The sequence below is a fragment of the Ailuropoda melanoleuca genome, chromosome 9, assembly GCF_002007445.2.
Source record: "Ailuropoda melanoleuca isolate Jingjing chromosome 9, ASM200744v2, whole genome shotgun sequence".
Lineage (NCBI taxonomy): Eukaryota > Metazoa > Chordata > Mammalia > Carnivora > Ursidae > Ailuropoda > Ailuropoda melanoleuca.
This window is the reverse complement of record NC_048226.1, coordinates 34,700,995-34,723,680: the sequence shown is the minus strand read 5'-3', so window position 1 is coordinate 34,723,680 and position 22,686 is coordinate 34,700,995. Positions and strand designations below refer to the sequence as shown.

The window sequence follows — 22,686 nt, the reverse complement described above, 5'->3', positions numbered from 1 at the left end:
TTGGAAAGACCTTGCTGTTCCAACACTGACTTATGGTGTCATCCTTCCCACCGTCACTCCCATACATGAGGATATCTGATGGATTTCTAATGAAATCAGAAGATCTGTGAGTTACAGAAAAGATTAAGCTCGCTCTCTGAGGAACTCCTCTATCGGTTGAGGTAGAGACATATCAGCTGAAAGGACTTGGCTGTACCCTAAGGGCCAGTTCTTCCTCCCCATTTTGGGAGTCAGAGCTCAATACCTCCAGGTTGCAGACCCGGTTGACTCATCTTTATCTCCTTGAAATTGGAAGCCACATTCCAGACTGCTGCCATCCCTGACTCACTCAGAATTCCCACAGAATATAACCACAAAAATTGCCCCCAAGCAGAGCCCTAGCTAGCTCTTTGGATACTTGGAGCCAAGAGGATACAGCTTTCTTCAAGTCAGCTTTGTAATTTTAACTAGTCATTCTTACTGATTAGGTGCTAACATTTATGAAATCATTATTCAATTCGTGGGGCCTGAGACAAAGCTTTGTCACCCCCCACAGCTTGTGTGTCCCCGTGCTTGCTGCTCTAGTCCCCTTTCAGGAAGAAGGGATTTGTGTCCCGGCTGCTGGGAGTGCTGTCTTCAGCCAGCTGTCCACTGTCAGCCCCTTCAGGAACCTCCTCAGCTGAGGAGAGCTGCCTTGCCCAAGATCTTGCTCCATCCCAGCATGGTATGTCCTGGTGACTAACGGATGGCAGGGTATGAGGGCAGGCTCTCTCAGCCCTCTTTGAGACTCCTCTGAAGGGCCCGCTTTGGTTCCAGAGCCCCCCATGGCTGTTGGTGGTCAGCTTGGGCTGTGGGCTGCCACTGGAGTGGACTGCAGTCCACCAGTTCCCAGATAGTTCCAGGTGGGAAGGCGCCTGCTAGTTAGGAGCAATTTTCTGGAGGAGGGTTTTGACAAGCACAGCAGCTGGGGATGGAATGCATCAGCGGCCGCAGCAGGCTGGTGACGTCTCCGGGTGAGGTGCCAACACTGTCTCCAAGAGCAAACAACAGCCCACTAGTGTCCCTAATCAACACACAGGGAATTTCTGAATAACTCTTTCTTCAAGGGTCTCTGGAGGCAAGGTGGGAACATAGGACAAGCAGAATTCAGTAGAAACAATTCTATTAAATGCCAAGACGTGTGACAAAGTATAAATCTCAGTGGAAGCCGAATGTGGCTCAGAGACATAATTTAGACTATCGAAGATGTGGATGGACCTCTTACTCTTTAGACAAGCTTCCTTGGACATGAAATCTTGACATCTGAGCTTTTACGCAAAGCGAGCTGCCGAGAGTTTGTCCGACTTCAGTTGCACATGTTTAACGATGCGGACTAGAGGAAGTCCGCAGGATCCCACAGTAAAGCCAAAGTTCTTATTTATTCACGACTTCTGCATCATCCCCTTCGTGCCGGGCGCGAGTCTAAGCGCTGGACAAATATTAATTCATTCAATTATCTTCACAACTCTGTGGCGGATCTGATTACTATTCCTATTCTACAAACGAGGGAGTTGAGGCACAGAGTTTAATGGCTCAAAGCACATAGTTAAGAAACGGTTTAGGCCGTTTACTAAGTAAGGTAGAATCTAATTATCACTGTTAAGATGCTTAATTAGGAGTAAAGCCAATTAAACTTGGCATTGCCGGCTCAATTTCAAGCTGATCCACCAAGACTATGTGGAGGCACTGGGAGACTCCAAGGAGTACTGAAGCCATAGTCTGCAACCGACGGGACTGCGTCAGCTGGCTAACGCAGTTTGCTCGTCTTCGTAATTTCAACAATTTTTGCCTTTAATGTTACGGCCAGCTCTCAATTAAGTCAGTAACGGGAGGTCAGAGATAAACTGAAATTATAATTAGAGCAAATTTGGAGGAAATCTGTTTTAAGTCCCAAAGCCATATGACAGTCAAATAAAAGTTCTAGATTTCCTTCCCTTCAAAAAATGCACCTAAAGATATAAACATTTTTTTTTTCCATACAGCTTCAGGGAGCTTATAGATTCTTTGAATCCTCTGGGATTTTTGAAAGGATCTTTAGAAATTGCATTGTTAGGCCTTTTGGTGACATCGAGGCTTTCTGAGACAAGATAGGACAGTGACATTCCCCTCTACAGTGGCCCCAGGAAACTTGCATGTGTGCATGGTGAACTTGAACTTATTGAGCTGATGGGGCTCTCTGGGGTCATATGTGGTAATTGGTCCTCTGAGTTTCATTCTCATGGAGAATAGTTAATTATGTATCTGCCTATGCATCCTTATTTAAGCCTCTTGGTGGAGGGGGCTAAGCTTGCTTATCTTTATAGAATCCGTAAGAGCTTATAAGCACCTCACAGAGTAGGTGATTGGAATGAAAACATGACGTTTTCATGCAGAAGTTTTGAAATGGGGGAACATCTGTATGTATTAAAATGTCAATATGACTTTTTTATTTAAACAAGTAACATTTGGAGCAAACATCAATGACTTTCACGCTCTCATTCCACTCCTGAGCCTTGCAGCATCCTCCAGGGAGCAGATACCTGTTATGCACAGTTCTTGGCAAATAAAGACACTAAAAGTGAAATGCTTGATATCCACCAAAACAACCACATCAGAATGAACAGAAAACTGTGTATTCTACATTGAATTGACTCATTGGCCTTCAGCACAATATGGATTCTATTTATCTAGATGTTCCAGTTTCCCTAACCATCTACCCAAGCTCAGGTAGGCTTAGTACCTCCAATTTCCCACTCTGCAAGTATAACCTATCTCCGGTGGTCAAGAAGTAGTTAAATAGCCATGAATCGCCAAGGAACTGTTGAAAAGGAAAAACAAAGCTGGGGGCATCACAATGCCGGATTTCGAGCTGTACTACAAAGCTGTGATCACAAAGACAACATGGTACCGGCACAAAAACAGACACATAGACCAATGGAACAGAATAGAGAACCCAGAAATGGACCCTCGGCTCTTTGGGCAACTAATCTTTGATAAAGCAGGAAAAAACATCCAGTGGAAAAAAGACAGTCTCTTCAATAAATGGTGCTGGGAAAATTGGACAGCTACATGCAAAAGAATGAAACTTGACCACTCTCTCACACCATACACAAAAATAAACTCCAAATGGATGAAAGACCTCAATGTGAGACAGGAATCCATCAAAATTCTAGAGGAGAACATAGGCAACAACTTCTATGACATCGGCCAGAGCAACCTTTTCCATGACATATCTCCAAAGGCAAGAGAAACAAAATATAAAATGAACTTGTGGGACTTCATCAAGATAAAAAGCTTCTGCACAGCCAAGGAAACAGTCAAAAAAACTAAGAGACAGCCCACGGAATGGGAGAATATATTTGCAAAGGACACCACAGATAAAGGACTGGTATCCAAGATCTACAAAGAACTTCTCAAACTCAATACACGAGAAACAAATAAACAAATCATAAAATGGGCAGAAGATATGAACAGACACTTTTCCAATGAAGACATACAAATGGCTAACAGACACATGAAAAAATGTTCAAAATCATTAGCCATCAGGGAAATTCAAATCAAAACCACACTGAGATACCACCTTACGCCAGTTAGAATGGCAAAGATAGACAAGGCAAGAAACAACAATTGTTGGAGAGGATGTGGAGAAAGGGGATCCCTCCTACATTGTTGGTGGGAATGCAAGTTGGTACAGCCACTCTGGAAAACAGTGTGGAGGTCCCTTAAAAAGTTAAAAATTGAACTACCCTATGACCCAGCCATTGCACTACTGGGTGTTTACCCCAAAGATACAGACGTAGTAAAGAGAAGGGCCGTATACACCCCAATGTTCATAGCAGCTCTGTCCACAATAGCTAAATCATGGAAGGAGCCGAGATGCCCTTCAACAGANTCCATATACACCCCAATGTTCATAGCAGCTCTGTCCACAATAGCTAAATCGTGGAAGGAGTCGAGATGCCCTTCAACAGATGGCTAAATTAAAATGTGGTCCATATATACAGTGGATTATTACTCAGCTATCATCAGAAAGAACGAATTCTCAACATTTGCTGCAACATGGACGGCACTGGAGGAGATAATGCTAAGTGAAATAAGTCAAGCAGAGAAAGACAATTATCATATGATTTCTCTCATCTATGGAACATAAGAACTAGGAGNCATCTATGGAACATACGAACTAGGAAGATCGGTAGGAGAAAAAAGGGATAAAGTAAGGGGGGATAATCAGAAAGGTGAATGAAGCATGAGAGACTATGGACTCTGAGAAACAAACTGAGGGCTTCAGAGGGGAGGGGGGTGAGGGAATGGGATAGGCTGGTGATGGGTAGTAAGGAGGGCACGTATTGCACGATGCACTGGGTGTTATATGCAACTAATGAATCATGGAACTTTACATCAAAAACCAGGGATGTACTGTATGGTGACTAACATAATATAATAAAAAATATTATTATTAAAAAAAAAGAAGTTGTTAAATAGCAACACTGTGGGCAGTCAGTTCAGTTTCAGTTGTAATTGAAGGAGATATTTACAAGTGTTACACTTCCACCATAAATGTGTATTGAAAATGTACTATGGACCAAATGTTTACATCATCATCTCACTTAAAGGCTTTGCCAATAAGCCCCTGAGATAGGGTATTGGCTTTCTGACTTTACTCATAACTTTCAATTTTCCAAAGTGGTTATATGATTTCGTACTCTCATCAACAATGTGTGAGAGGTCCATTTCCTCTACATCCTAGCTGACCCTTGGCATTAACAGTCTTTTTAATTTTAGCCTTTCTGGTAAGTGTATAATAGTATCTCATGGCAGCTTTAATTTGCATTTCCGTATTGATTAATTTGAGCACCTTTCTCTATGCTTATTGGTCATTCAGGTCTTCTTTTGGCAATGTATATAGGAGGTTTTTGTACATAATCTTTCTGGTTGTTTGATTTCTTTTTATGGATTTGGAGGAGTTCTTTATATATCCTATCTTCTGCATATGAGTCTGTATATATGTGTATATATAAAATATTTTTTCCCTATGTGGCTTATCATTTCATTTTCCTAATGGTGTCTTTTGATAAGATGTTTTAAATTTTGTTGAAATCCAACATGGTACTTCATCCTTTTCTATGGCTGGATAGTAAGTCCATCATATGGATGTACCACATTTGTTCATTGATTCACCAGTTGATGGAGATTTGGATCGCTTCTGTTTTTGGGGCTACAATGGATAATACTGCTATGGACACTCGTGTGTTAGCTTTTGCGCGAACGTAAGTTTTCATTTCTCTTGGGTGTGTATCTAGGAATGGAACTGCTGGGTCATATTGTTAACTTTATGTTTAACTTTTTGAGGAACTGCCAAACTAGCTGTACCATTTTAAATTCTTACCAGCAATCTCTCCACATGCTTTGCAACACTTGTAATTATCTAATTATCTGTCATTTTATGAATAGACAGCGTAATGGGAGTTAAGTAGTATCTCATTGTGGTTTTGACTTACATTTCCCTAATAAGTAATGATGTTGAACATCTTTTAGTATGTTTATTAACCTCTCTATATCTCCTCTGGAGAAATGTCTATTCAGATCATTTGCCCATGTTTTAGGCAGATTATTTGTCTTTTTTATTATTGAGATGTAAGAGTTCTTTAAACAAACCTGATACTAGTCTCTGATGAGATATATAACTTGCAAATATTTTCTCCCATGCTGGGGGCTGACTTTTCACATTGATGAGAAGTGAAGAAGACTATCTTAGTTTGAGGTTCTTCCAAATACGAATCCATCACAGCATCTCATGTGATCATTAAAGTTTAGCTAGGGTCTCCCTGTCCCAGCAGCAGTCCTCCACTGCCCCTCCCAGGTTCACCTGCATGTGGACCAGACGAACACCCCCAAGAATGAAAGCAGCTCATCTCTGCTCACCTAAAAATGGTCGCCCAACTCTGGAATAAAGTTATTTTATACTTCACTGCATGCACAGCTCTTCAGCAGTTTTAATGAAAAAAAATTTGTAAGGTTTTTTTGCTTAAAAAAAATCTTCTTGGACGCCTGGGTGGCACAGCGGTTAAGCATCTGCCTTCGGCTCAGGGCGTGATCCCGGCGTTATGGGATCGGGCCNCATTTGTAAGGTTTTTTTGCTTAAAAAAAATCTTCTTGGACGCCTGGGTGGCACAGCGGTTAAGCGTCTGCCTTCGGCTCAGGGCGTGATCCCGGCGTTATGGGATCGGGCCCCACATCAGGCTCCTCNTCTCGCTGGCTGTCTCTATCTCTGTCGAATAAATAAATAAAATCTTAAAAAAAAAATCTTCTCATTGTTTTAGTGGGGGTGGTAGCCTTTCCTCATTTTTCTTCTAGTCTTAACTGGAGTCAGAATGCAAGCCTAAGATAGATACTATATCATTTCATATGTTTATTTGCTTGTTTTAACTCACAACATTCTTTTTTTTTTTTTAAGATTTTATTTATTTATTCGACAGAGATAGAGACAGCCAGCGAGAGAGGGAACACAAGCAGGGGGAGTGGGAGAGGAAGAAGCAGGCTCATAGCAGAGGAGCCTGATGTGGGGCTCGATCCCATAACGCCGGGATCACGCCCTGAGCCGAAGGCAGACGCTTAACCGCTGTGCCACCCAGGCGCCCNCAGACACTTAACCGCTGTGCCACCCAGGAGCCCCATAACTCACAACATTCTTATTTTAGTGGCAGATTTAAGACTTGGACCAAATCTGTCTGATTGCAAATCCCCTATACCTCAATGTTAAAGTATGTTGCTCCCAGAGAAGAAAGGATTTCTGCATATTCAGAGATGTTCTTTGGGCTATATGCAATCTGAAAAAATCCTTTACTTCCTTTCCTTAAGAAGTAGGGTATCTTCGAGCATCTCTCATATCAGCTACATAAAGTGTTTGCAAACAAGATTCGTAGATAGAAGGGCTTTATTCAGAACGCTCTTATTCAAGTGAAGTTCCCTGTTCAGCATCCGTTGCTGGGTACAAACTAGTGTGATGATAATAGAACCAAAATAGACTCGTGTGGAACTCAGTTGTAAATTAGAGGGTGAAAAATCAGCTGGGAAGGAGGAAGATCTGGCCCCACATCAGAACAGAGTCTTATATAACCCTTCCTGGTAAAGAAACTATACCTCTTTGTCACTTGTATTTTCAATATGTGTATATTTTTAAGTTAATTGTTTAATAATATTTCACTCGTTCATTTAGTCACTTAACAAAGAGCATATTTCATGCCTGGTATGTGCCAGTTGTTGCTAGGAGCCGGCTCTATGGTAGTGGATAAAATAGTCTTGGGAATGTCTTCCTGAACCTTATCATAAATATATCTCATTCATAGTGAGTTTTTCCTCTTTTTGTACTTAGACCTGGTGCTTTCTTTAGAAACCCCAACTTATTTAGGTGCTATCTTCCTAGCCAGACTGTGAACTATTTGAGGGTAGGTATCCTATAATTTTCATCATTGTAAGCAGAGTCTAGCACATGTGCTGCTCTTGGTAGGTTCTGGAGCCTTGCTTGTTGATATGACTCAATCTCTGTCAGTATGGTTTAGGAGAGTCGCCTAAATTGGCTACACCTGACAGTTACAGTAGACAAACCATAAATCATGTTTCTTATGAAATAGGTGCACTTACGGAACAGGAATGCTATGGATTGGGTGGTTTCCTGTTATAGAAGCCACCTAGAGACACCAGCGCTGCTGTGTCTTCATGGGATGTCACTTATGTCATAGTTGATGCAAATGCAATGCACAACCTGTTGGCTGTATTCTGAGAAGTACCTAGTCTGAACATGATCATGTCAGTCCTCCTTCCTGCCCAAGCCAGATGATCTCTGCTGGCTGCCATTCCACTGTTATGCGGTAATCTTTGCCTTTGACCCTCTTTTTATTCCCTATGCCAACTATTCACAACTTTACTTGGCTTAAGCCCCTGCCCTTTTTATTCCACACTTTATCAGCATAGTACCTTGTGTATCATGAAGAATTAATTTTACCCAAAGAGAGGTTTGGCCTTTACCCTCTGCTACTGGAAGATGATCTGTAGGCCCTAAGAATGTCATACCTGATCAGAGTGTCTTTGTTTTCCTTGGGGCTTAGGCCACCAGAGAGTCTAACAATATGGTTTATGTTGGGGTGTTGGGCCATGGCATATCAGTTTTGTGTCTAGAGGGGACTGGTGACTAACAGTAATAGCTTGACCACTATTGAAGCGCGGACTAAAGGTCAACCCCATAGGCAGTATGTGAGGGATCCCCAATAAAACTGAAGACCAATGGTTGGCTGAGCTTCCCTTGTTGGTGGTACTCTGTACATAATGTCTCACGTGTATGCTGGTAGTGTAAGTTGTCCACGCCTCAATGGAAGAAAACAGCTCAAGTTCCATGTTTGCCATGTATCGTGAACACAGCATGTGAAGAGTTCTGTACAGGGAACAATAGCGACTTCCTGGGCCTCTCTCTGTAGCGTTTGATGCTATGGACCAGGCCCTGGTTCTTTTTTTTCTCCTGTTTTTCTATTTCTTTTCATTGCTTTTGCCTTCTCCTTTCCCTTTGCCCGCACCTTAAACCTTGGTGTTTTCTAGCATCTGAGCTCTGAACTCTTCCCTGCTCTTTCTCTGCCCTTTTGGAATAGGTCTCCTTTACTGTTGCAGCTGTAATATACCACCTGTGTACCAGCGAGTCCACATGTGCATCTCTCAATTAGGCCATACTCCTGAGCTCTAGATGGAGATCATCCACTCCCTTCTAGACATACTTCACATGACTGAAATGGAGCTTCACACCTTTTCCCTCAAAACTCTTTTCCCTTCTGTGTTTCTTACCTTGATGAATAAATAATGCCATTGTTTACTTAGTTCCCGATGCCAGAGCCCTGGCTGTCCCCCTACGCTTCCTCTCTCCTGCCCCAACTGCTCACCAAGACCTTTGAGTCTACTGTGTTATGGACACTGATCATTCCAGCATCTGACTCCCATTCCTGTTTGCAGGGGATTCTGCCAACATATGAGATTCGGTAGAGTCAAGACTTTGCCCGCCATTTTGGAAGCCAGGTTCTTGCTCTCTCCATCCCTGGAAGTTGTGGCGCAGGTACATGACGTGCATTCTGCTAACCAGATGTTCTTTGACGTTTCAAATCTGGCTTCTCATTCCACTCTTGCACCTCAGTTTCTTTCTCATAAACTAATCATTTAAAAATATAAGTCAGGTCATGTCATTCTCAGCTCAAAATCTTCTAATGCCTTTCCATCATATTTAATATAAAATTCGAGGTCTTTATTGTGACCGACAAGGTCCTACATCATCAAACACAGGCTAACGTTCCACGTTCACTGACTATCCCTCTTCTCCTTGCACATCCTGTTCCAGTCTCCTCCTTCTTCCTATAAGTTGACAAGCACACTCCAGACTCAGACATTTGCACCTGTTGTTCCCTTTGCCTGAAAGGCTCCTTGCACTGTTTCATACATGGTTCACTCACTTACTTAATAAAAGTCTTTATTCAAGTGTTTGCAGAGAGGCTTCCTCTGAGGATCCCATCTAAAATAGTCACCCCTCTCCCTACTGTATTTTTCTTATGGCGCTTCCCACCATCTGATGTTATATTGCTCACCTGTTTGTTTACTGGTCTGTTTTCTACCCCCTCCACCAAAGCATAACACTACAGACCCCCCCGCCCCTCTCACCATTTGGGGATGCAGGGAGAAGTCTGCAGCCAAGAGAGGGCCCAACCACGCTGACACCCTGATCCTGGACTTCCCGTTTCCAGAACTGTGAGAGAAGAATTTCCACTGCTAGCATTTCCTATTACCCAACCTGTGGTATTTTGTTATCGCAGCCCTAATAGGCTAAGACATCTGACAACTAAAATTATGCAACACATTTCTAAATGTCGCTTGAGGGAAGGTGCAGCATGGCCCCTGATTGAGAACCGGCGTTAGAGGAAGTGAGGGGGAAATATATGAGGAGGTAAGGAGAGAGTCAGATGCTCCTATTTCCATCATGGCCTGTGAGATGCTGTGCTTCAGCTGTTCATTCCGCCCCAGTCTCCCTCTAGTCTGCGGAGCTCTCTAGGGTAGGAACTATGATTCGTACGAATGTATTAGCCCATCTGAATACACGAATATTTTGTATATATATGTATGTCTTTATATTTATATCTTTTCCCTTTTGGATTGCCCAGCCTCCACAGCCATATTCTTTTGTGACCCCCCACCTCTGACCCACCTGGTGTCGCTCAGGCAGGCGTAGTGAGACAAAGTTGGGACTTTGGACATCACGCAAGCTGCCCCTTGTGTGGCTGCCTGGCCCAGCCCTGAGCCGGAATCTGCTGCTGTTAGTACAGGTAGGATCACCCCTGGTGTATAGACTGAGGAAGCTGAAGCTCATACTCTTCACCTGTAACTCGCTGACTGATAGCCAATCAACAACCATCTCAAAAAGCTCTATGTTCAGACTTAGGTCATGATTTTATTTATTTATTTATATTTTATTTTTTTAAAAGATTTTATTAATTTGACAGAGAGTGAGAGAGACAGCCAGCGAGAGAGGGAACACAAGCAGGGGGAGTGGGAGAGGGAAGAAGCAGGCTCCCAGCAGAGCAGGGAGCCTGATGCGGGACTCGATCCCAGGACCCTGGGATCATGCCCTGGGCTGAAGGCAGACGCTTAACGACAGAGCCCCTATTTATTTTTTTAAAGATTTTATTTGTTCATTTGAGACAGAGAGTGAGTGAGTGAGAGAGCACGAGCAGGGGGAGGGGCAGAGGGAGAGGGAGACAAGGACTCTCCCACGGAGCAGGGATCCCGACTTGGGGCTCTATCCCAGGACCCTGGGATCATGACCTGAGCTGAAGGCAGATGCGTAATCCACTGAGCCACTCAAGTGGGTCACGATTTTAAAGTGAAGTCTCCCAAGGTAGTAGGACAGTGTCGTTGCTGCAGGTCAGGTGACCACTAGACCGCAGTGGCCCCCTCCCTCCGTTCTGAGGGAGAATGTCCCTTGAGGAGCAGCGGCCTGCAGGGCTGACTGACAGTGCCTGCAGATATTACCACGGACCCTGCTGCTTTGCCTCATGAGACATTAAGCGACCTGCTTGGACCGACTGAACTGATGATTAGAGGCCTAGCTGGGACTGGAACCAAATATTCCCTTCTCCTGGTCACTAGGGTTCCACTATGCTAGGTGTCTTCTTGACTTCGAATATCCTTATTTGTAGGACCCCAAATCTTCATAACCTTCATAACCAAGCCCCCAAAAGGATCCATGGAGTCCAGAGGACAATCCCAGCAAACATCCCAGGGTGTTTTAGCACCCACTGGGACTTTTGTCCCCACCCTCTCCTATCTTGGCGATTTGGGCTGGAACACATATGAACTCTTTTTGTTTAAGTTTTAGAGAAACTTCAGAGACCCTTGGCCTATTTCTCCTAGCATAGACCCACACCCTTTTTTTTGGCCTCTGACTGAAGCATAAAAATATGAATTCTTATATCTCGGCACTGGAGCAAAGCTACCCTGTTTCCCTGCAGCAGTGTTTTTCAAACTTTGGGTCATGACCAGTTAGAACATTGTAAACTCAATTTGTTGGAGTTGACTGATATATTTTTAAAATGAATAGAATAGAAGAGAGAAGAAGTAGTAAATTCCTGTTGTATGAAATCCTCTGTCACTGATGTGCATGTGTATGAACACATGTGTGAGTGTGTGTGTATGTAAGTGTACACTGGATCAATTTCAAATGTATTTCCTTATGAAAACACTAATTTGAAGGGATGCATATACCCCGTTTATAGCAGCATTAGTTACAATAGACTAAGGAAACAGCCCAAGTGTCCATCAATAGATGGATGGATAAATGTGAAAATGTGGCATAGGGAGCCCATGTAACCTGGTCCGTGCTGCGATAGGGATGGTGGCCGTGGCGCCGGCCCTGCGGGGTCACAAGTCACCATGCTGAGGACGGCGTGGAGGGTGCTGAGGTCGCTTCGGACCCAGGCAGTGACCCAGGCCCCAGTCCTTGGGCTGCCGGGCAGAGCGTGTGCCAGGCCTCCCTCCTGCCAGTGGGGCCTTCCCTCTCCTCGAGGTGTCATCCTCCCAGCCGTTCACGCATATGCAGCCCAGAAACCAGTCCAGCCCAGCCAAGAAGATGACCCACCCCCTTCCACGCTGCTCAAAGACTACCAGAACGTTCCTGGAATGGAGAGGTTTGACGATGTCGTGTGAAGACTCTTGTCTTTAGAAATGGCCAACCAGAAAGAGAAGCTAAAAATCAACCAAGAGCAGCTGATGAACAAGATTTTGGCAAACCCTGAGGACACCAGCTCCCTGGAGGCTTGAATTTTTGCCTTGACTGTCAAGATCCGCAGTTACGAAGAACACATGCAGAAACATCAAAAGGACAAAGCCCACCAGCGCTATCTGCTGAAGAGCATCGACCAGAGGAAAAAGATGCTCAAAAACGTCTGGAAGACCAACTACGGTGTCTTCGAGAAGACGTGCAAGGAGCTGGGGATTGAGTACACCTTTCCCCCGCTGTACCACCGGGAAGGCCACCAACGCTGGGCAGCCAAGAAGGCCCTGTGCATTCGGGTCTTCCGGGAGGTACGAAAGCTCAAGAAGCAAAAAAGGGCCTTAAAAACTAAAGCAGCAGCCCAGAAACAAGGCCGGAAGGACCTACAGAGCCCTTCCAAAGCTGGACCAGAGGCAATCAAAGAAAACCAATAAATTTTATTAGAGTTATGTCTTTCTGCAAAAAAAAAGAAAAAGAAAAGAAAATACAGCATATATATACACAATGGAATATTACTCAGCCATAGAAAAGAAGGAAATCTTGCCATTTGCAAAACCATGGATTGATCCAGAAAATATAACGTTAAGCGAAGTAAGTTAGAGAAAGACAAACACCATATGATTTCACTCATACGTGAAATTTAAGAACCAAAATGAATAAAGAAAAAAGGAGACACAACTAAAAAACCAGACTCTTAACTGTAGAGAACAAACTGGTGGTTACCAGAGGGGAGGTGGGGGGGGGATGGTGACATAGGTGAAGGGGGTTAAGATTACACTTACCATGATGAGTGAGCACTGAGTAATGTATAAAACTGCTGAATCACTATACTGTACATCTGAAACTAACATAACACTGTATGTTAACTATACCGGATTTAAAATTTAAAATAGAAAAATAAAGTGTATTTCTTATTACATTTTGAGGTAAAAAATAGGGGTTCTTAACTTGCTAGTGATGATTATGATTTGGCAGAATATGTCAGAATGATACGCCACTAAAGACATATCAGAGTCTCACGAGGGAGGGAGGGACTTGGTGTGTGTGTGTTTTTAAGTTTCTCAGCTGATTATGACACACCACCCTTGCTGCTTCCCCAACACACTCACGCGCGGTCTCCCCTGTTGCTGAGAACAACCGTGTTGTATTCATCTGGATATTCCTCCGAGGTCTGAGACAGTGCCTGGCAATCAGATGGTTCTCAGTAAATGCTTATACTTGTCAAATGGCAAAGAAAGGTTTGAAGGCGACAAAGTGGAAATGATGTCGTTTTCTTCCACCATGTCTGGTAATCACTCAGCACTTGATGAATGTCACTGATGTGATCATAATGATGTATGGAAAAGCAACAAGACAGCCGTGAGAAGCCATATGAATAGAGCGTACAGGTGCAACGAACAGCCATTGAGCGGGGCTGGCCCTCAGCAGCACAGAAGAAAGCTCTCCTTCCCCCTCAGTGCACTGCAACAAACCAATCCAACCTGGGAAACCTCAGAGAAGGAGTGGCTGTCATCTCCCTAAGTAATAGAGCCTATCTCCTCTTAACCTCTGTGACCCTCGAAAACCAGTAAATTCCTTCTTTTATCTATCCTAAATCCTTTATATTACCCTCTAAGCCAATCTTCTGTTGTACTGTATTCAATGGGAATTGAAAACAGCTGGTCACCATCTGCTGTAGATTAATTCTTCATGTACTTGAAGCCTATAATTAGGTCATTCCTCAGCCTTCTCTTCTCCAGGCTAAATATCTTATTTCCTTTAGCCCTTCCCAAAAGGTTTTATTTTCCAATTATTTAATTGTCTTCCTAGTGTTACTCTCAACATCAGACTCTCTGCTCCTCGCACACCTCGAGTTGAGCAGGCTGATATGTGTGAAGGGTTGTGGGTGCTAAGGTCACCCCTGCCACTTTGGAGGAGTCTCTTTTTTCTCCGAGTTGTTTATTTTCGGAGGGTCATTTAGAAATGAACAGCAGCCCCAGCTGAACAGGACTCTGCCAGGCTGAAACTGGAAGCAGGGGAATCAGCATGTTACGCTTTGTTTCTAGCCTCACTCCAGATATACTGGGCCATAGCCTTGACTTTTGCACCCTGAATCTTTGGGAGGGCCAGTGCAAATCTCCAGGGAGTGTCATTCTTGATTATGGATGCATCATTTCAATAGCATTTGAAGGTGTCTTGGAAACCTGGAAGGTCTGTGACAGCTGGAGAAAGATTCTATCTTGACTCGGCTCAGGCAGCAAGAGTCTGGTAGAGAGAAGTGTTCTTCCTCTCAAGTCCAAGAAACATCCTGCTGGTGGGGTGACCCAGAGAGGAAGAAAAGTTGTCCAAGCACCTTTCTCCAAGACAGAAGTTCTCTACCTTTCTCCCTTCTGGGATTGTATAAGTGCAACATATTCTCCAGCATCCGGATTTTTATGAAATACAGAAATACTTTGTGGGTCAATAGATTCTTGAAATAATTGAAATTATATTTTCACTTCCGTGACTCTCTGTGTTGTCTCTGTCTCTGGAACTGTGTTGGAATTTTGCAGCGTGACTTTTGGTTGGAAGAACAAACCCCTGGTTGTCCCTTTATGAGGTAGATACTATCAGCCTCATTTTTACAGATGAAACAGACACAGAGACGTTCTTTAAAAATGTGCTTATGGCTACTTACGGGGTGGAGCTGGGATTTGGATCCAGGTCTGGCTGGTCTCTCTAGGGTCATTACAATTGTCTTGGCATGTTTGGCATACAGATGTCTGGATTCCACGTTCAGATTCTGATTTAGGAAGTGGGGCCCAGGAATCTGATTTTTCAAATATCCCAGCAATGCTGACGTAGGTAACCCAAGTCCTATGCATCCAAAAACAATAACTAGCTGATCCTGGGGCTCCTGAATAAGAAAATGTAGGTTATTGTTTCTCCAACTCTGTTGTACATCTACCCAGGGGGCTTGTGGAAAAGAAGCCTAGATTCTACTCCACAGTTATCGAATCAGAGCCAAGGAAGGGTGGAGTCCAGTCATGGTATTGTTTGCACTCAGCCCAGGGTATTCTGAGTCACAGTGAAGTTTGAAAACCACTGGTATGAGTCCTTCTGCCAGTGGTTTCCTATCCCCAGCAATTCTAGATGCTTCTGTGAGAGACTGAGTCAGCCAGGGTGAAAGATGGGATAGGACTGGCTTAGAGCTATGGGTTTCCTAACTACAGAAGGAAGCTCATGGCTAAGGAGATTATAGGAAGATGACTCTTGGGTTGTCTGCTGTCCCACTGGGCAGGTAGCCCCTGAGGAAGAAACCTTAACCCTACTCATAAGAAACCATGGTTTTGAAAGCCAAGTGTTGCATTTGATATCTGAAGTCTAGTGAAGGGATAACCATTTGTTATGATTGATGTCATAGCAGGTAGTGTTGCCTTGGCAACATAGCAGGGGACTTACAGAGGAGCTAGACAGAAGAACAGATGGGCAGGGTGTCATTCCATTGAGAACTTAGGAGACATAAAAAGGTTTCCTAAAATGAGCAATATAAAAAAATCCCTGGCACATTGCGAAATCCAGTCATAGAAGACGAAAACTCAGAAGACTTGGTTCCATGAATATATTTTAAATCTACAAAATATGTTTTAGCAGCAGGAGCAGAAGAGATTTTCATTCTACAGACCTCCTTTGCGAGCAGCTTTCTAGTAAATCGTGCACTGTACCATATGCTAGGAGTAGTAGACCGGGTATGGGAGAAGGACTATAATGTTTGCACTTAAAAGCCAAAGCCACACAAGGATAATTAAACTGTCACTAGATGACCTAAAGATAATTGATTGAATTCAGCACAGCAATTTCTTGAGTCAGTATTTATCAAGTAAATAGATGGAAATAATTTTGAAGGTTCGTGCACATTTGTATTTAAATTTCTGCATCATAATATTTACAGGCAATGTTTAAAAATATCTCATTTTAATTCCCTAGATTAATTTTGACTCATATTTATTTAACTCATTTCTACTTTGGACCAAGGGAAGGTCATTACTCAACATGTCAACATTGATACTCCATCAATTCCTCAAATTCATGATAACCAAATCAAAATGATTGAAAAAAATTCTCTCTTCTTCAGCAGTTAAACTTCATTAATTCCTTAGGTACACAATTACTAAATTAAGATGATTTTTATTTTTATTTATTATTTTTAAAGATTTTATTTATTTTAGAGAGAGAATGAGGGGGTGGGGGAGGGGCAGAGGGGGAGAGAGAGAGAAGCTGACTCCCCACTGAGCAGGGTTTTCCCCACCATGTGGGGCTCGAACCCAGGACTTGGAGATTATGACCTGAGCTGAAGGCAGATGCTTAATCGGCTGAGCCATGCAGGCGCCCCCTAAGATGATTTTTAAAAGAAACAAATGGATTCGGGACAAACGTTCATCCCATCGCTTGAGGAAGGTAAGCAGATTTTCTGCCATGCCGAGCAATAAACGGATGCTGACCTCATCAGACAAGGCACAGGAATCCTGCACATTTTTCTTGTTTCAATTGGTCTCTGAACTCTAAGGATGGGGGGAAAACAGAATCACACTTAACACTCGTGAATGTATTTCCCTCCAAATACTGCTTGGGATGAGCTTCTGAGACACTGAATCCTCCCTGCGGACCTGAGTTTTCCTGCTTTCCCTTGGGCTGCTTCTGGGCCCAAGTGCAGCTCCTGCAATCTGACTCGGAAGCGGGTACACCTAGACTTGCTCAGGACACCGACCAAGAGCTGAATTAAGCGCAGGGCTGTGTGGGACTGACACCGTCTACTCCCAGCCACGCAAATCCCACACTCTCCTGATGTGAGTCCTAAGGTAGACAGTTTGGGGGAAAACTGAGACCTGCTTTTATGGGGGTGACTATGTGAGGAAATTATAATTGCATGATGGAAATAGATTGGGATAAAGATGGTTGGAATGGGATGACCTAATTAATGGTTCATTCGGTCTCTTCACGTAGACTGTGTTTACAATCACTAGATCGCTCCTGTACACAAAGAAGTCTCAAAACAAAGGTTTCCTGTACAAAAAAAAGAGAATGTCTCAAATCCTGGGATGAATCTCTTTATTCCTTAGGACTCCACTGGTTGCAAATTGCAGAAACTGGTCTGAGATAGCTTCAGCCAAGAGGGGGGCTTTGTTTTAAAGGTAAGGGAATGTCTCCTGAAATCCTAGTGTAGGGATGTAACCAGTGGCTTGAACTGGAACCAAGGCTTGGAAGTCCATCCCATGTCTCTCTGTGCTGGCCCCTGCTCGTCTTTCACGCTGGAACATTCCTCTCTCTGTAGATGGGTTTCCACCATTTCTCATTCTTCACATTGGAAATTACGGTCATAGTCAAATCCCGGGGCTTTGTTTTGTCCATTCAAGAGTGACCCACACTAAAGTGGGGACCTTTCGAGTGCATTTCCAGCGTCCTTGGCTCAGTTTGGAGCGGGTGTATACTCGGTCCCACCACATATGGTTTGAGGGATTGGTCATTTTGTCCAAATATGGCTTTCAGGAGCCCTGCCGCTCTGGCCACGTGGATAGCAATGGGGTTAGGGTGCAGATAAGGCATTCCCAGAGCTAGGGAAATGGGTTTGTGGTGGGCAAACTGTAAGACCCTCTCCCTGCCATACATAGACACCTTTTTTCCCCTCTCATACATTCAAAGATACCCCACCTAAGATGATCTACTTGGACCATGTAGGTATCATTTCTATACAGTATGTGCCCCTTTCCTACACAGGATACCCTAAAGTCATGTTCCACCACTGCATCCAAAAGAGTTTTTATGGGGATTATTATTCAGGATCAGAGCACATGATTTCAGGGCGAATTCCATGCCTCTTCCAATTCAGTCTTGCTTTTGTCAACATTTGCTATCTCACCGTCTTGCAACCTGTGGACTATTTAAAGATGAGCACTTCTTACACATCTGGTACAAAATAGTGGTGGGAAAACTGGAATGGCCACAGTGAAAACCTCCCACTCAGAAAATAAAAAAAGAAGAGCCATCATTGGTGATCTGTCCAGAGCTCATGCCTTCCGTTGTTGATAAATTATAGGATCCCAGATTCTCACGTGCATCCATTAGTCATGTCCTTGGTGGCAGTGGAGCGAGTTCCTTGGTTAGCCGATCTGGTTGCCTCCGACTCTCACTGGTGGATTCCCCTTGTCCAGTCCCTTATTTAGGGCAATCTGAGAGGGACAGTGAATGATGTGCGGTGCGTTCAAAGCAGTTAGTACAAATACTTGGGCTTTGGGACTGTTTTAGGAACTGAGAAGTTGTGGGGCCTTCTTCACTAAGCTTGTTTTTTGTTTTTTGTCTTTTTCCTTTTCTCTTTCTGGCCATGCAACTCTCTTAAATCATTAATTTAATTTCTGGGACTCCATCGGCTAAGAACCATTGCCAGAAATTCCATGTATCTTTTTCTTAGTACTAGGGCTGGGCTCCCTCTCCCTTGCCCCTGGCTTTCAACTGGAGAGGTGAGTTTTCTTCTTAATCCGCCCTGGAATGTTGTTCCCTCCTCCACGGCAAGCATCATCACTTTTGTCTGCCATGAGACACTTCAGTGAGAATCCCTCAGACTGGCTGTCTTCAGGAGAGCCTATCCAGATCTCAGAAATTAAGAGTTGAACAAAAAGCAGTGATTACTCACTCCACTCCCCGGTGCTTGAAACTAGGCAGACTTGCCCACACACCACACTTGGGCTGGCTCTCAAAAGCAAGCCGCATATCCTATTGGTTGAAGAAGCTGCATATTTTAAACAACATCCACTCTTAAATATTGTTTAATAATATTTATATAGTGTATTTCTTTCCTCTCCTCGAAAGCCTGCTCGCAATCACCTTCTAACTCTTCTGGACTGAACTCTTAGCCTCATATTCAGGATATATAACTGTCCCCCTGCAACACTTGGGGTCCGTTCTTGGCAATTTGAACTGACACTACTGTGTTTTTCCTATTTGTCCCTGCTCCAATCTTGGGACTCCCTCACCACCACCACCCTGTGACCTCTGAGCTTACTCTAGCCTTGCTGCCCAAAAGACTCTAACCATCGCCACGCCAGGTAAGCCTTTACAAGGAGAGGGCATACACAGAAGGGGGAGAAATATCTTTGCCTTCTTTGTCTCTCAATTTTCTAGTGTCTTTGTTCTCTAAGCAATTGAATAATCTGGAGAGTAATGTAGGATAGCAGTACATTCCTTAGAAACAGTGGAAAGCCCTCTGCAACTTTTCATCCCGGTAGTCATGACTCTGAAAGATCAGTCCCGGATGGGAAATGAGTGTCTTGAAAAAAACTTTGCTTTGGGTCAGTATTTGGATTTCAGTTTCTCCCCTACCATGGCCCACCAAACAGGACTGTTCTATTGGAAAAGGGGGAGTATGTCATGCTTTGGGCATAGTCTCCTTCCTTTTCGTTCTTCCCTCCCCTTTTCAATTTGCTTTCTCTTTTATCTTTTTATTTTATTTTTTAAAGTAAGCTCTATGCCCAATGTGGGGCTCGAACTCACAACCCTGAGATCAAGAATCACACATTCAATTGACTGAGCCAGCCGGGTGCCCCTGCTTTCTCTTTTAAAGAATGCTTACTGAGTTCCTATTATGTGTTGAGTGTGTTAGAAATAGAATAGTAGACACACTGTTCTTGTCTTCATAGAGTTTAGAATCTAGTGAGGGGAAAGTCAGTGAATTATGTTATTAGAATTGTGAGAAGTGTGGAAATGTATAGGGTGTTATCAGAGAGCAGAGTAGGAATACCTAACTTGGACCTGGGAGGACAGGAAACAACTTCAGGAATTTTGAAATCAAGATCTGAACAGTGAATAGGAATTAACCAGGGAAATTTGTATTTGGGGGAGATGGTGATGAATGGGAAGTAAAAAGTATTCAGGTAGTAATTGCCTAACAGATATCAGCTGTGTCTCCCTTCTGCTAAGACCCAGTTAGGATGGACTTCGATGTCCATCCCACATGCTGCAGAAGTTTAAAGTCTACCTCAAGATCTCTGTGGCTCACTCCTGGGTTTGTGCCTGTTATCCCTGTAAAGCTCCGTCCTCTTCCTAATTGCTACAAAAATCTAGCCAAAGATGGAATAAACAGAGAATTAAACACTAATGTCTCCAATGATTTGATATGCATCAAACATAAAAATCCAGAAGTTTTGGGGCGCCTGGGTAGCGCAGTCGTTAAAGCGTCTGCCTTCGGCTCAGGGCGTGATTCCGGCGTTCCTGGATCGAGTCCCACATCAGGCTCCTCCACTGGGAGCCTGCTTCTTCCTCTCCCACTCCCCCTGCTGTATTCCCTCTCTCGCTGGCTGTCTCTCTGTTACATAAATAAATAAAATCTTTAAAAAAAATCAAGAAGTTTAATATAAAATGAAAGTAAAAATTATATTTATCATTTTTAAAACTTGCTATGACACTCATTTATTATTCTGAAAATTGATAAAGAGAAAGAAGGATTTCAGCATTTACATTGTTTTTCTTATTACATGGGTTTCGGAATAAGTACATGGTTGAGGGAGAACTTTCTATGGAAGAACTCTAACTAATCAGTGTGGGGAAAATGATATAATTTTAAAAGCATTGCTATGTGACCTCTAATGAAACAACGAATCTAGGCACTTGTCATCAATGCTATTCACACTATCCTGTGCACAGTTGCTTGGAAAATTTACATAGGACATATTAGACTGATATCACCTGAACCAACTGGTCAACCTTCACTTCTTTAACACTAGGAGATTTGGCCTTAAGTGCTTTTCATGAGATGAAAGAGGCAGTACACTGTATCACCTACAAAACATCCTGGGATGAAAAAGAAAAAGAAAAGAAAGGAAAACAGATAATGAAAACATTTAATCTAAATCTAATTCAATCTTTAGATCTAACTAGAGTTTCCACGAGATTCAGGAGGCAGAGAACTGTGTTAGTTCATGCTACATACTACATTCATCCTACATGAATGCAGTCATCTGACTCCAGAAAATGAGGAATTCGACAAGTTTCTCCAACAAATTTTAAATAGCAATTAAAATAGAAATAACAAAAAGAGGGGAGAAACTGATGGGTATACAGAGATACGAAAGACATCAATTGAATGCAATGGGCACACCTTTTATTGGATCCTGATTTGAACACATCAAGTAGATGAAAAAAGTTTTGAGACGCTTAGGGAAAATCGAACACAAATTTCATATTAAATGATATTGAGGCAATAATGTTTATTTTGTTATTTGAGATAATGATATTGTGGTTCACGTTTTTAAAAGTCCTCGTCTGTTCGTGTTTTTGGTGTCACATTCTGGAGTATGGAGAGGTTTTTGTGTTTTTTGTTTTTGTTTTTTAAAGATTTTGTGTTTTTATTTGACAGAGAGATAGAGAGCCAGAAAGCACAAGTGGGTGGGGAAGGGTGGAGGGTGGGGCGGGGAGGGGATGGCAGAGTGGGAAGGAGAAGCAGGCTCCCCGCTGAGCAGGGAGCCCAATGCTGGACTGGATCCCAGGACCCTGGGATCATGACCTGAGCTGAAATTGAGAGTCGGACGCTTAGCTGCCTGAGCCAGCCAGGTGCCTCTCATCCTATTTTTATCACTCTTATTATTCTTTTCTATCAGTGTATGAGACAGTGTTTGTTTCAGATTTACTTACATGTTTATTAATCTCTTGACTTCTTTTTTACTTTTAATTTATTTTGCTTTCAATTTCCTGCTTTCCTGAACGTATCTGTTATTAGTGTTTTCTTCAATGATCTAGTAGTGGTAAACTTCTTGTCTTCGTGTTAGGGACTGAATGTGTTTCCCCAAAATTCATTATTTTGAAGTCCTCACCCCCAGTGTGATAGTGTTTGAAGCAGGGAGGGGGGTGGGTCTTGGAAAGTGATTTGGTTTAGCTGAGATCATGATGGGTTGGTATCCTTATAAGAAAAAGAGAGAACAGAACTCTTTCTTTCTGTCTACGTGCATAACACAGGGGGAAGGCAGACTTCTGCAAACCAACCAGAGGGCCCTCACCAGGAACTGAATTGTCTGGCACCTTGATCTTGGACTTTCCAGTCTCCAGACTGTGAGAAATAAATGTATGTTTTTTTAAGGCCCCCAGTCTGTGGTGTTTTGTGATAGCAGCCGGAGCTAAGACACTTACTTTTCTATTCCAAAAATGTCTTTACTTCCACCCTAATCCTTGAATGAAAATTGGGTACATAATTGTTCTTTTTCTCAGCCTTTTGGGGCTAGTTTTCAACAGTCTTCTATCTTCTGTTATTGTTGAAGAGAAGAGAAATCTGTTGTTGGTTAAATTGTTATTGCTTTTTTGGTAAGCTGTATTTACTTACTGTTTGCTTTCAAATTTTCTTTTTCTTTTTCTTTTTTTTTAAGATTTTATTGTATTTATTTTGAGAAAGGGGG

General features: G+C 43.0%; 1 long non-coding RNA gene and 1 pseudogene across 2 annotated transcripts; both read left to right on the top strand.

The window, feature by feature from the left end:
• The first annotated feature begins 9,792 nt into the window (after positions 1-9,792).
• On the top strand, positions 9,793-22,370 carry LOC109489065. Of its 2 annotated transcripts, none has more exons than XR_004627794.1 (3): positions 9,793-10,076; positions 10,185-10,346; positions 22,253-22,370. It is a non-coding gene; the product is annotated as an uncharacterized LOC109489065 (long non-coding RNA). The 2 variants fall into 2 exon arrangements; XR_004627795.1 differs by lacking the exon at positions 22,253-22,370 and adding an exon at positions 11,220-11,523.
• On the top strand, positions 11,919-12,915 carry LOC100477795 (annotated as a pseudogene).
• Positions 22,371-22,686: the final 316 nt, after the last annotated feature.